The following is a 10,831-nucleotide window of genomic DNA, read 5'->3' on the forward strand; positions in this document are numbered from 1 at the left end:
GCCACAAAATGAGATACAGCTGGCCACACCTGGGCTGTTTCTCCAAAGGAATTTAAGGAGTTGACACTCCGTGGACGTGGATGGGCCTAGGAAAGTGTGACTCCAGAGTGCACTCACTTGAAAATGTGGGCGAGTGCCACCCCCCGCATCCTCTCTTCACCCGGGACACACTTCCCCTCCCGCAGCTTATGAGAAAGTGGTCAGTCAGATGGTGCTGTAAAGTATCAGCCAGAGTTGGAAATTGGAAGAAAAACTGGAATGATGAAAAATACATAGACTGGAGAATAAAAAGGGGAGTTTTGGGGGCATGACTGTAATTGCTCGTATGATGTTTGCATAACTGAATTCAATGAATCAGTACTTTATTGAGGATTTTTTCATCAAGGTCAAGAGTGAAATTGATTTAAAAGTTGTCTTAATTTTCTTACCTTGTATGGGGGCCAAGATCATACCAGCCTTTTTTCTTTTTTTTCTTTTTTGTGGTACTAAGAATGGAACCCAGGGGCCTTCTACCTGCCGGTTATACCCCCAGACCTATTTTATATTTTATTTGGAAACAGGGTCTAAGTAGCTGAAGCTGGCATTGAACCTAAGCGATCCTTCTGTCTCAGCCTCCCAAGTACTAGGATTACAAGCGTGCGCCACCACACCCGGCTCACCAGCTTCTTAACGGGGTAAGAGAATTCCATGACTGTCTTTTGGGAACTAGCGTGTTGAGTGCTTAAGGGGTGAGACAAAAAGAATGGAAATACTGTGAGGGAACTTTTTTATTTTGAGGTGTCTGAGGATGGAACTCAGGGGCATCTGACCTCTGATCTGCCCTATTTCTTTTATTCTTTATTTTGAAATAGGGTCTCACTAAGTTGCAGAGGGCCTCACTTAGTAGCTGAGGCTATCTGCGAACCACAATCCTCCAGTCTCAGCCTCCCTAATGCTGGGATTACAAGCTTGAGCCACCATATCCAGCTGTGAGGAAACTTTTAAAGGTGACAGCGACACTCATTATTGTCAAGAATATGGTAATAGTTGGAGGGGTAAATCCATATGCTCAAACACATCGAACTGTAAATTTAAATAGGCACAGTTTATTGAGTTCCAATTCTACCCCCAATAAACAGTGTTTTAGAAGCCCACAACTGAAGTCTGAGCTTGGTACTTAGGCTCTGACATGCTGTGGCAAAGCCAGTGTCCCCATATCCAAAGAGGACAACTGCGCTCCACCATAGCCACGGCCTGAGAAGACCAGGAAGGAAGAAGACCTTGGGGACGCAAGCAGACCTGCACACTTTTCCAAAGACAAGCAGGACCATCCCCTGGGCACAATGACAATTTCCAGTGGAAAAATGACGGGAAAGACTGGCTCTTTCTGCGCTCCCTCACAGGACTTCAGCCAACCCACCATTTCTCTATGTAAAGACTTCCCAATTGTTTGAAAGGGAAGCCTGGTACACCCCAGCGCTGCTCCAGCACAGGGCAGCATGGGGCTCACAGGTGTCCTGATAGTTAGCTCTAGAGGAGGGGACAACGGAAATGCCTTAGGGGGCTTTACACCCCTCAGATGTGGACACACAATCTGTAAGGACATTTGGGGGATAAGAGGGCATTCCTTTGGCCTCCCCTGGTGTTCCAGACAAACCTGTCTTCCGGGCCAGTGCTCCTCTTAGGAATTCACTAAGCATATCCTCAACATTCTTTAAGGAGGAATTGTAGAAGCCAACCTTAAATCATTTAAGGTGGGAATGCAACTTGAAGCAATAGGAAGAACCCTTATCTGATCTGTCCTGCAAATAGCAGGCGGTTTGAAAGGACACAAAGTTCATGTTACATTTGAGGACTGGAAGGAGCTTTCGACCCCCGCTACAAGCACAATTCTCGAGACATTTTCCCAGCTGGGGGATGTCACTGGATAGACATCTTACAGTCATCAGGAAATAATGTTCCCATTGCAAAGAACAGAACAAAAGCAAGTCTGGTCTCTCCCGGGTGTCGCGGCTTGGCATTCAGTGTGACTTCGTGGAAAATGGCAGGTCAGGAAACCAGGCTGGTCAAAAGCACTCACAGGCTTCACTGCCCAAGAAGGGTGAGTTCCTTGAAAAGGCTTCCCTGAAAGAAAAAACAGGCAGCATTTATACTTCAGAGGCTCGGAGTCAGGAAGAGTCAATTAGCCGTGTATTCTCTTTCATCTCTGCTTGGGTCCAGTTGCTGGAACGAGACCCTGGCCTCCCATTTGGCGAAGTCGGATATGGCCGAGACTGCTGCAGGGGCACTGGTCATCTCTGCAAACAAGCAGGGGCGCAGTGCTCACCTGAGTCAGAAGAGCCCAGCAGCTGCCCCAGCTCTCCAGCAAGGGCCTGCGGCCGTGGCGCTCGGGCAGGCCCACCACGTGCGTCCCCTCTGACCGTTCTTGGATTCCTCCATAGAGGAGACGTGGTAGCTGCCTCCTCTGATGGGGATAATATTCTGCCCAACACTGCAAGATAGAAATGATAGAAGTCAGTCAGCAAAGGCAGTCCTGGCGGGGAACAAAAGTGCCGAGCCCTGTTTCCAAAGCCCCCACTGTAGGTCCTTCCTTGTCACACCAAAGCAACAGAGTATATGCGCCAGAAGCAGAACCCCTACCTTGAGGAAATTATGTGTCCGAGATACAAAGCTTTCTGAAAAGCCTAGTAATTCAGAAAACTGAGCCATGCCTGGAGAAAACCACAGATTCCTGTACCACCTCTGAAGGAATCTTTTCAGCCCATGTCAGTGGAACTCACTGGGCGTTCTGAATAAACCGCCATCGATTTCTACCAAGGACCATTACTGGGAGTCAGGAGCACCCATGTGCAGAGGAAGCCAGCGGGCCTACTTGAACAAGTGGCCCTGACCTTCCGTGCTCTGAAAACACAGTTCTACCAAGCACCTCCACATGGGTCTGTGGAGGGTTGTACAGTTGTGAAGGAGGCGGAACCTGAGACTGTGGAATTATGTCTGAAGCCTCCGGAAGACACGAGACTGATGGAAGGCTCTGCTGTGCCGCAGGGGTTCAGGCTGAGGCCAACAGGGAAGGTAGGTCACCACGCCAGGGGACTGGACAAGCCACAAGAACGCACTGTTGCGTCCCTTCTCGGCTGCTTGGATGCTGCCCTCTTTTTCTTGTTTTGGGAAAGTACTAGGAATGGAACTGCAGGGACATTCTACCTCTAAGCTACGTCCCTAGCACTTTATACATTTTTTTTTATCTTGAAACAGAGTCTTGCTAAGTTGCTGAGGCTGGCCTGAACCTGCATTCTTCTGTCTCATCCTCCCAAGTACTGGGATCACAGCTATGTGCCACCAGGTCTGGCCACTACTGTCTTAATATTTTTGTTTCTCTAAGAAGTCTTCCTTAAACACAAAGTTCCTGAAAATTGCAGGACTAACATTACAATCTGTTTCTCAAAACACCAGGTTGTGAGGTCATCATGCCCAACTTGGCACTTTTATATATCTTATTTTTGAATTGTACAGTTTATAAATATACTTTATACAGAAAACTGGAAAATTTGTATTGATTTTAGTAAACACTTATACATAGAACACATAAATTCCCAAGGGTAAAATATCAGGGGTTGACAATTTATATAAATAAATCCACATAAGTTTTGCCTGAGATGTAATGGTTTGGTTTAGAATGTACCCCTATCCCTCACAGAAACCAGGTTGTAATGTTACAAATGGGGCTTGGTTGCTAAGGAGGTGTCCCTAGAGATGCGGCCTGGGGACTGTACAGGTCTCCCTCCCCTCTTACTCTGCCTCAGGCCTCCGTGATGGGAGACCAGAGCTCCTCAGACCTAGCCTGACATGGACTGAACCTTGAAATCTCCCAAAACTATGAGCAAATAAATCCACCTTCCTCTACATGGTGGTCAGTTGTTTTGGATTATGGCAGTGAGAGTGTTGGTCTGGACAGGAGAGAATTTAATAGCTGCAACCAAATCATGGCTTCAACTTGACACTGCTGCCATTCAGGGCCGGATTATTCTCACTGGGGCTGAGCATGGTCGGATATTTAGCAGCATCCCGGGTATATAAACACACACCAGTTGTGCAATAAAAATGATCCTAGCCTGGTGGCACACGTCTATCATTCTAGTACTTTGGAGGCTGAAACAGTGGATCATCAGTTCAAGGCCAGACAGCAATTCAGCTTAGACTCCATTTCAAAATTAAAGCAGAAAAGGTCTGAAGGGGTAACGCAGAGGTAGAATATACCTGGGTTCAACCCCATAGTTTCAACAAAACACTGTGTCTAGACCAACAGGTTTAGAATCCCTGAACTAGATATGCCATCTCCTAGGTGAAGGTTCTGTTTCTACCATATGCTACTCATGCTGTTTTCCAAAAGGAATTTGCCATATACATACATACGTGCCATATACATAATTTCCTTTCTGTTATTTTGTACACATTTTAAAGAGTTCATAAGCTTTGGAGATAAATAAAAAACTTGGGTCTGTCTAAAGTCAGATATTTACCAGCCTTTAGGCTGATTTTGTTTAGTGGGGCCGTGGGTGGAACCTAGGATCCCTACAAGTTCGGCTCTGCCACTGAGCTACACCCTTTGACTTAGGATAGCAAATTTTAAGGTAGGTCATTTTACTCAAAAGACTAACGGTGAAAAGAATGGATTTTCATTTGCAAACGCGCCTTTTGTAAGGTCCATAAACTTTGTGAGAAGCTATAAGCAATGAACACCCCAGGAGCCAGATGACGAAGTCTTACAGATCAATCCTGTGAACTCAAAGGAGACATGCAGTTTCTGATTTAGGGCGGGAGGGGATAATTCCAACCTCTGGAGACCGCCTAAATTTAACGCCTGTCTCGCTGGCCATCATCCAGGTGCGGACCTGGCGGCCCTTGCTCACAGCACCCCCAGCCCCAGCTCCGCCCCACAAACAGGGCTGCTCCACTGCGCTTCCAGCTGCCAGAGAGCCACGGGTTGAGGCCGGCTCCAACCTCCGCCTCCCTCGGGCCTCTCTGGGCTGCAACCTGGGGCCATCTGTCCGCTCACCTCAACCAGGGGTGGCCACAGCTTGGGGTCTACATCTGTGGACAACACAACCTGGGTAAGAAGAAGTCTGAGACCAGCCCGCCCAACCGCCAAGCCAACTGTCACCAACCGCGGGAGGGGCCACGCCCATCCCCACAAGGTCCACGCCCACCGCCACGCCCATCTCCGCAAAGGCCACGCCCATTGCCAGCCCGGCCCCGCCCCACCAGGCTCTCTCCCTGCTGACACCGCCCCTGTTCTTAGGGTAGACTCCGCCCATCTCCCCTAATGCCACGCCCACCACCTGCCAAGCCACGCCCCATTGGTTCCTCTCCCAGTTCTGACCCCGCTCCTGCTCTAAAGATGTATGTCACTCATCTTCCCTGCCGCCATGCTCACCACCAGCCCGACCCAGTCCCATGGGTCCAGCCCTCCTCTGAAAGGGGAATCCACACATCTCCCCTACTGCCATGCCCACCACCAGCCCAGCCACGCCCCACTCATCCCTCTCCCAGCTATGACTCCGCCCCTGCTCTGAAGATGGACTCCGCGCATCTCCCCTACCACCACGCCCACTGTCAGCCCTGTCCCACCCCATTAGTCCTTCTCCCAGCTCTGACCCTACCCCTGCTCTGAAGGTGGACTCCGCCCATCTTCCCTATAACCATGCCCACCACCTGCCTGGCTGCGCCCCACCATGCCCTCTCCTAGCTTTGACCCCACCCTCCCTTTGACGGTAGACTCCGCCCACCGCCTGTCAAGCCCTGCCCCACTGGTTCTTCTCCCAGTTCTGACCCCGCCCATGCTTTGAAGATTGACTCCGCCCACCTCCCCTGCCACCACGCCCACCGCCATCCCAGCCACACCCCACTCATTCCTCTCCCCGTTCTGATCCCCCCCCTCTCTGAAGGTAGACTCCGCCCTTCTCTCCTGTTGCCACACCCACTGCCAGCCCAACCACGCCTTACTCATTTCTCTCCCAGCTCTGACTCCGCCCCTGCTCTGAAGATGAACTCCGCCCATCTCTCCTATCACCACGCCCACTGCCAGCCCTGTCCCACCCCATTGAGCCTTCTCCCAGCACTGACCCCACCCCTGCTCTGACGGTGGACTCCGCCCATCTCCCCTATTGCCACGCCCACTGCCAGGCCTCTTACAGTTCCCAGACCTGGTCTTCAAAACCAACTGGACACTGCCTATCCACCAGAACAACCCTCCCACTTCTAGGCGGCACTGGCCCATGGAGTCCTCTCGAGTTCGTAAAAGGTCGCCTCTCCTGCAGATTGACTCCTCCCACTTCAACCTTAACCACGCCCACAGCAAGCCGGCCCGCCCCTGCCTGGCATTCTTCTAGACCACGCCCTCCCGCGGCAGGTCTCTGTCCACACACCCACAACCCCTCCCGCGGCAGGTCTCTGTCCACTGCACCCGCTGCCAGGCCCCCTGCCCCGCTGTCTTGGTGGGGCCTTTGGTGTCTGCTCCAGGTGTGCTCAGCCCTCCAGGCGCAGGGGACTCCGCGCCCAGTTGGAGTTTCTAGAGCCTGGACAGGGGAGTATGTGGTTAATCGCCACAGAGGCCTGAGATGCCAGCCTCCCCTCGCTCATCCCAGACCAGGAGGCCGTGATGAGCCGTGCAGGTGTTTTCTTGCGGGGCCTATTTAGGAGCAGGACCCAGGTGAGGCTGGGAGAAGCATGGGGATGCAAGATGCTGAGGGCCCGGATATTCCTCGCAGGTGCCAAGAAAGCGGAGCAGCCAAGGCCTGTGTGCCAGGGGCAGCCCGTGGACCCGCGTTCCCGCGCTGGCGTGGGTGGCCGCAAGCACTAGGCGGCTCCTGGGTAAGTAGATGGATGTCAGGATGGGCCTGGCGGGGTCGAGGAGAACCCTGCGGAGCCAGCCGGGAGGGGAGTCCCCGCAGCAGCTGCCACTCTGGGACATACCGCTCCAGAAGTTTGGTGTTTCGCCGCCATTTGTACCAGGCCTTTGAGAGTCAACAGACCACGGTTTTCAGGCAGGACTCTGGCGTCCTTGGCGGAATCCAGCGCTCTTCAGCGGCCCAGGCTGGTTGGGAGGAAGCCCAGGTAGGCCACAGTCTGCATCAAGGAGCCAGAGGGCCCTGCAGAGGCGCCGACGCATGGGTTCAGGGTGGTGGGTGGTCGCAGAAAGTGACCATTAAGTCCCTTTCATCCAGAATGGCATTAATTCACCTTTATTCAAACAGCTATATTTACACTTTCCCTGGATAGCATTTTGAGTTGGTAAGTTCTATTCTCTCAGTCTTTCTAAGATGTGGTTTTGCTGTCTTGGGTATTGAATCATCCGTCCTCTATAGAATATATGATGTATGTGGTTTCTAGAGTTTTTAATCCGTCCTCTATATAATATAAGATGTACGTGTTTTCTAGAGTTGCGTTCATGAATGTTTATCTTTGGATTGAGAAGTCTGATTATTCTATCCAGGCTTTTTTTTTTTTTTTTTAGTTTATCCTGTTTGGAGTTTCCTAAATCTCTAATCTATTTTTATTCTATTTTGATTAGCATTTGATTAATTGTATATTTAGTAATGGGTCAGCATGATATTTTAAAACATGCTCACGGTGTGCACTGATGAAATTCAACCTCCCTGTGTCTACACTCTGGACGACTGTTAATCGTTCACTATTCTACATTCAGGTCAACGTTTCCCCAAGTTCCACATCGGAGACAAAACGTGCAGTGCTTGTCCTTGTGTCTGGCCTAAGTCATTAGACGTGGTGTCCTTCAGCTCCGTTCATTTCTCTGCACAGGCAGGAGCTCACGTTTATGACTAAATTATATTCCATTCTGTGTGTAGGTCATATCCTTATCCATCCATCCACAGATGGGCACCTGTGCTGATACCTTATCTGAGCTGTGAGTAGTGCCAGGACCAACATGGTTGTGCAGGTACAGGTGTCTCTTTGGTATACTGATTCATTTCCTTCTAATTTAGACCCAGAAGTGATTTGACTGGATCATGTGGTAGTTGTATTTTTTAGGTTTTTGAGGAACCTCTGTACTGTTCTCTACAATGTCTCTACAAATGTGAATTCTCATCAACAATGTATGAGAGTTTTTTTTTTTTCTACCTCCTTCCCAGAACTTATTGTCTGTTTGTTTTTTGGTAATAGTTATTCTAACTAGGGCATTGTAGTTTTGATTTACATTTCCCTGACAGCTATTGCTCTTAAGACATTTTCGTGTATTTATTGTCCATTTGTATTTCTTCTTTTGAAAACTGCCTGTTCAAATCACTTGTCCAGCCGGGCGTGGTGGCACACACTTGTCATCCCCGTGCTTGGGAGGCTGAGACAGGAGGATCACACAGGTTCAAAGCCAGCCTCAGCTACTTAGTGAGGCTCTCAGTTACTTAGTAAGACCCTGTTTCCAAATAAAATATAAAATGGATCTGGGAGTATATCCCGGAGGTAGAAAGCCTCTGGGTTCCACCCCCAGTACCACCAAAAAACAACCAAAAAAAACAAATCACTTGTCCATTATTGAGCTGGGTTAGTTAGTGTTCTTTGTTTAAGTTTGAGGTACTTCTATATTCTGGATATTAACCCTTGGTCAGATGAATAGTTTGCACATATTTTGTTCTACTGTGTAGACATCTCTTCACTCCATTTTGCCTTTGCCGTGCAGAAGGTTTTGAATTTTATGGAATCTCATCTGCCTCTTTTTACCTTTCTTCCTTGCGCTTCTGGTCACATCCAAAAAAACCCTTGCCAATGTCAGTGTCCCCAAGTATTTCCCCTCCCTTTTCCTCTGGTCCTTTTGTACCTTCAAGTTTTACAGTTAGGCCTTTGATCCACTTGGACCTGATTTTATTTTATTTTATTTTATTTTTCAGTGTTACCAAATAATTTATTTGGAATCAGAATTAAAAGATCATTTGACAGTTGTAAAATGTATGTTTATTCTGCTACTTCTAAAGTAGCAATACAACTAATCCACAACAAATTACCAGATTAATTTTACATTATTTCTTCAAGATTGAGGTTTTTCGATGGCTTCAAATCTCGGATCTTCAAATTTGAAGTTAGGAAATGTATTCATGTCTTCTTTACCAGACATTTGTTTAAGCTTAAAAAGCTCTCTGTCTAGGTCTTGCTGATATTCTGGGCCAGCATCAACAGGTGCTCCAGATGCCTGTCGCTTTGATTTGTATTCTCTAATCTTGTCCACGAAGAGTTTCTGTAATGGATCAAGTTTTAAATGCTACCGCTGTAACACCAATGTTCCTCCGCAAATGGACAGAGACGGCTGACCCAATGTCAGAGGAGAACTTGAAGATCCTCTGAAGAATCATGATGATTCTATGGTACTTGCACTCAGTCCCGAGCTGCCAGAGCCTCCGCCGCCACCTGGCTACTTCCGGCCCTGGCTCCGCCCCCCGGAGCTGATTTTAATACAGGATGAGAGGCAGGGGTCAAGTTTCCATCCTTCACATGTGGATATTTAGGTATCCCAGTACCATTTATGGGGGAGGCTGTTCTTTCTCTAAACTATGTTTTTGGTGTCTTCAGGTAGAATCTGTTGGTTGTGATTGTGATGGGAGGGTTTATTTCTGGGTCCTAGGTTCTGTTCCCTTGGTCTGTGCCTGTTTTTATGCCAGCACCATGCTACACAGCTTACTGTGGCTTCACAGTAGGCCTTGAAGTCAGGTCCCGCGATGCCTCCAGCTTTATTCTTTTTGTTCAGGATGACTTTGTCTATTCAGAGTGTTTCATGATTCTATATGACTTTTAGGATTGTATTTTCTAGTTACATGAAGACTGTCATTTGTATTGTGACGAGGATTGCACTGAATCTGTAAATCACTGGATACCACAGACATTTTTACAATATTCTTTCAATCTATGAACATGGGCAGCCTTTCCATTTTTGTGTGTGTGTGTGAGTTTCTCCAATTTCTTTCAATTTGCAATTTTCGTTGGAGAGGTCTTTTACTTCCTCGGCTAAATTGATCCTTAGCTATTTATTGTAGCTGTTGTGAGTGAGAATAGCTTCTGTGATTGCTTTCTCAGAGATCTTGTTGACGTATAAAAATGCTACTGATTTTTATATGATGATTTTGTATACTGTACCATTACTGAATTTGTTGACCAGTTCTCAACATTCTTTTGGTGGAGTCTTAGATTCTTTTCTTATAGGATCATATGATCTGCCAACAGGGATGCTTTATATACCTACTGATGTGCCTTTTTTATCTTTCTAATAAATAATTGTTCCAGCTAAAACTTACAGTCCTATACTGAATAAGGTCAGTGACAGTGGACACCCTTATCTTACTCCAATCTTAAAGGAAGTGCTTTCAGCCTTTCGCCATTCAGTATGGTATTGGTTGTGGTTTTGTCATCTAGAGCCTATTCCTGGAAGGATGATCCTTCTGATCCTTCATCTTTCTGTTTGTGGATGGATCACTGTCTGTTCTGTTTTCAAGTGTATCTGTCTTTTATCTCCATCCCGCTGCTATGAAGTCCCTCTGGTGATTTGTTTTTCACTCTAGGTGTTATATTTTTCGGTTCAATAGCGTCCACCCTTCAGCACGCCCACTAACTTCGGCTCCATCCCTAGCTCCCGCTGCCCTTCCCAGTCTGGAGACACAAAGGGAGCGTCTGGCTCTGTGTGGCTTCTGTCCACCCCCTTCACTTTGCTCCTCCACCGGCGGGTGGGCTCCCCAAGCCCTCTCTCCCGGCCACCTAGCGGGGATACACATAGCAGCCTTCAATTTTTAGCAAAGCTTTGACTGTATCTTACTCATAATAGACGATCACATTCAGACTTTGAACACAGGCT

The 10,831-nt window shown here is 48.1% G+C and overlaps 1 pseudogene across 1 annotated transcript; it reads right to left on the reverse strand.

Moving 5' to 3' along the window:
• Window positions 1-8,906: 8,906 nt before the first annotated feature.
• Window positions 8,907-9,341, reverse strand: LOC308276017 (ATP synthase-coupling factor 6, mitochondrial-like; annotated as a pseudogene). Its single transcript has one exon. The product of its transcript is annotated as an ATP synthase-coupling factor 6, mitochondrial-like (transcript).
• Window positions 9,342-10,831: the final 1,490 nt, after the last annotated feature.

This window comes from Muscardinus avellanarius (assembly GCF_963383645.1).
Source record: "Muscardinus avellanarius genome assembly, chromosome: 17".
In the NCBI taxonomy this organism is placed as follows: Eukaryota; Metazoa; Chordata; class Mammalia; order Rodentia; family Gliridae; genus Muscardinus; species Muscardinus avellanarius.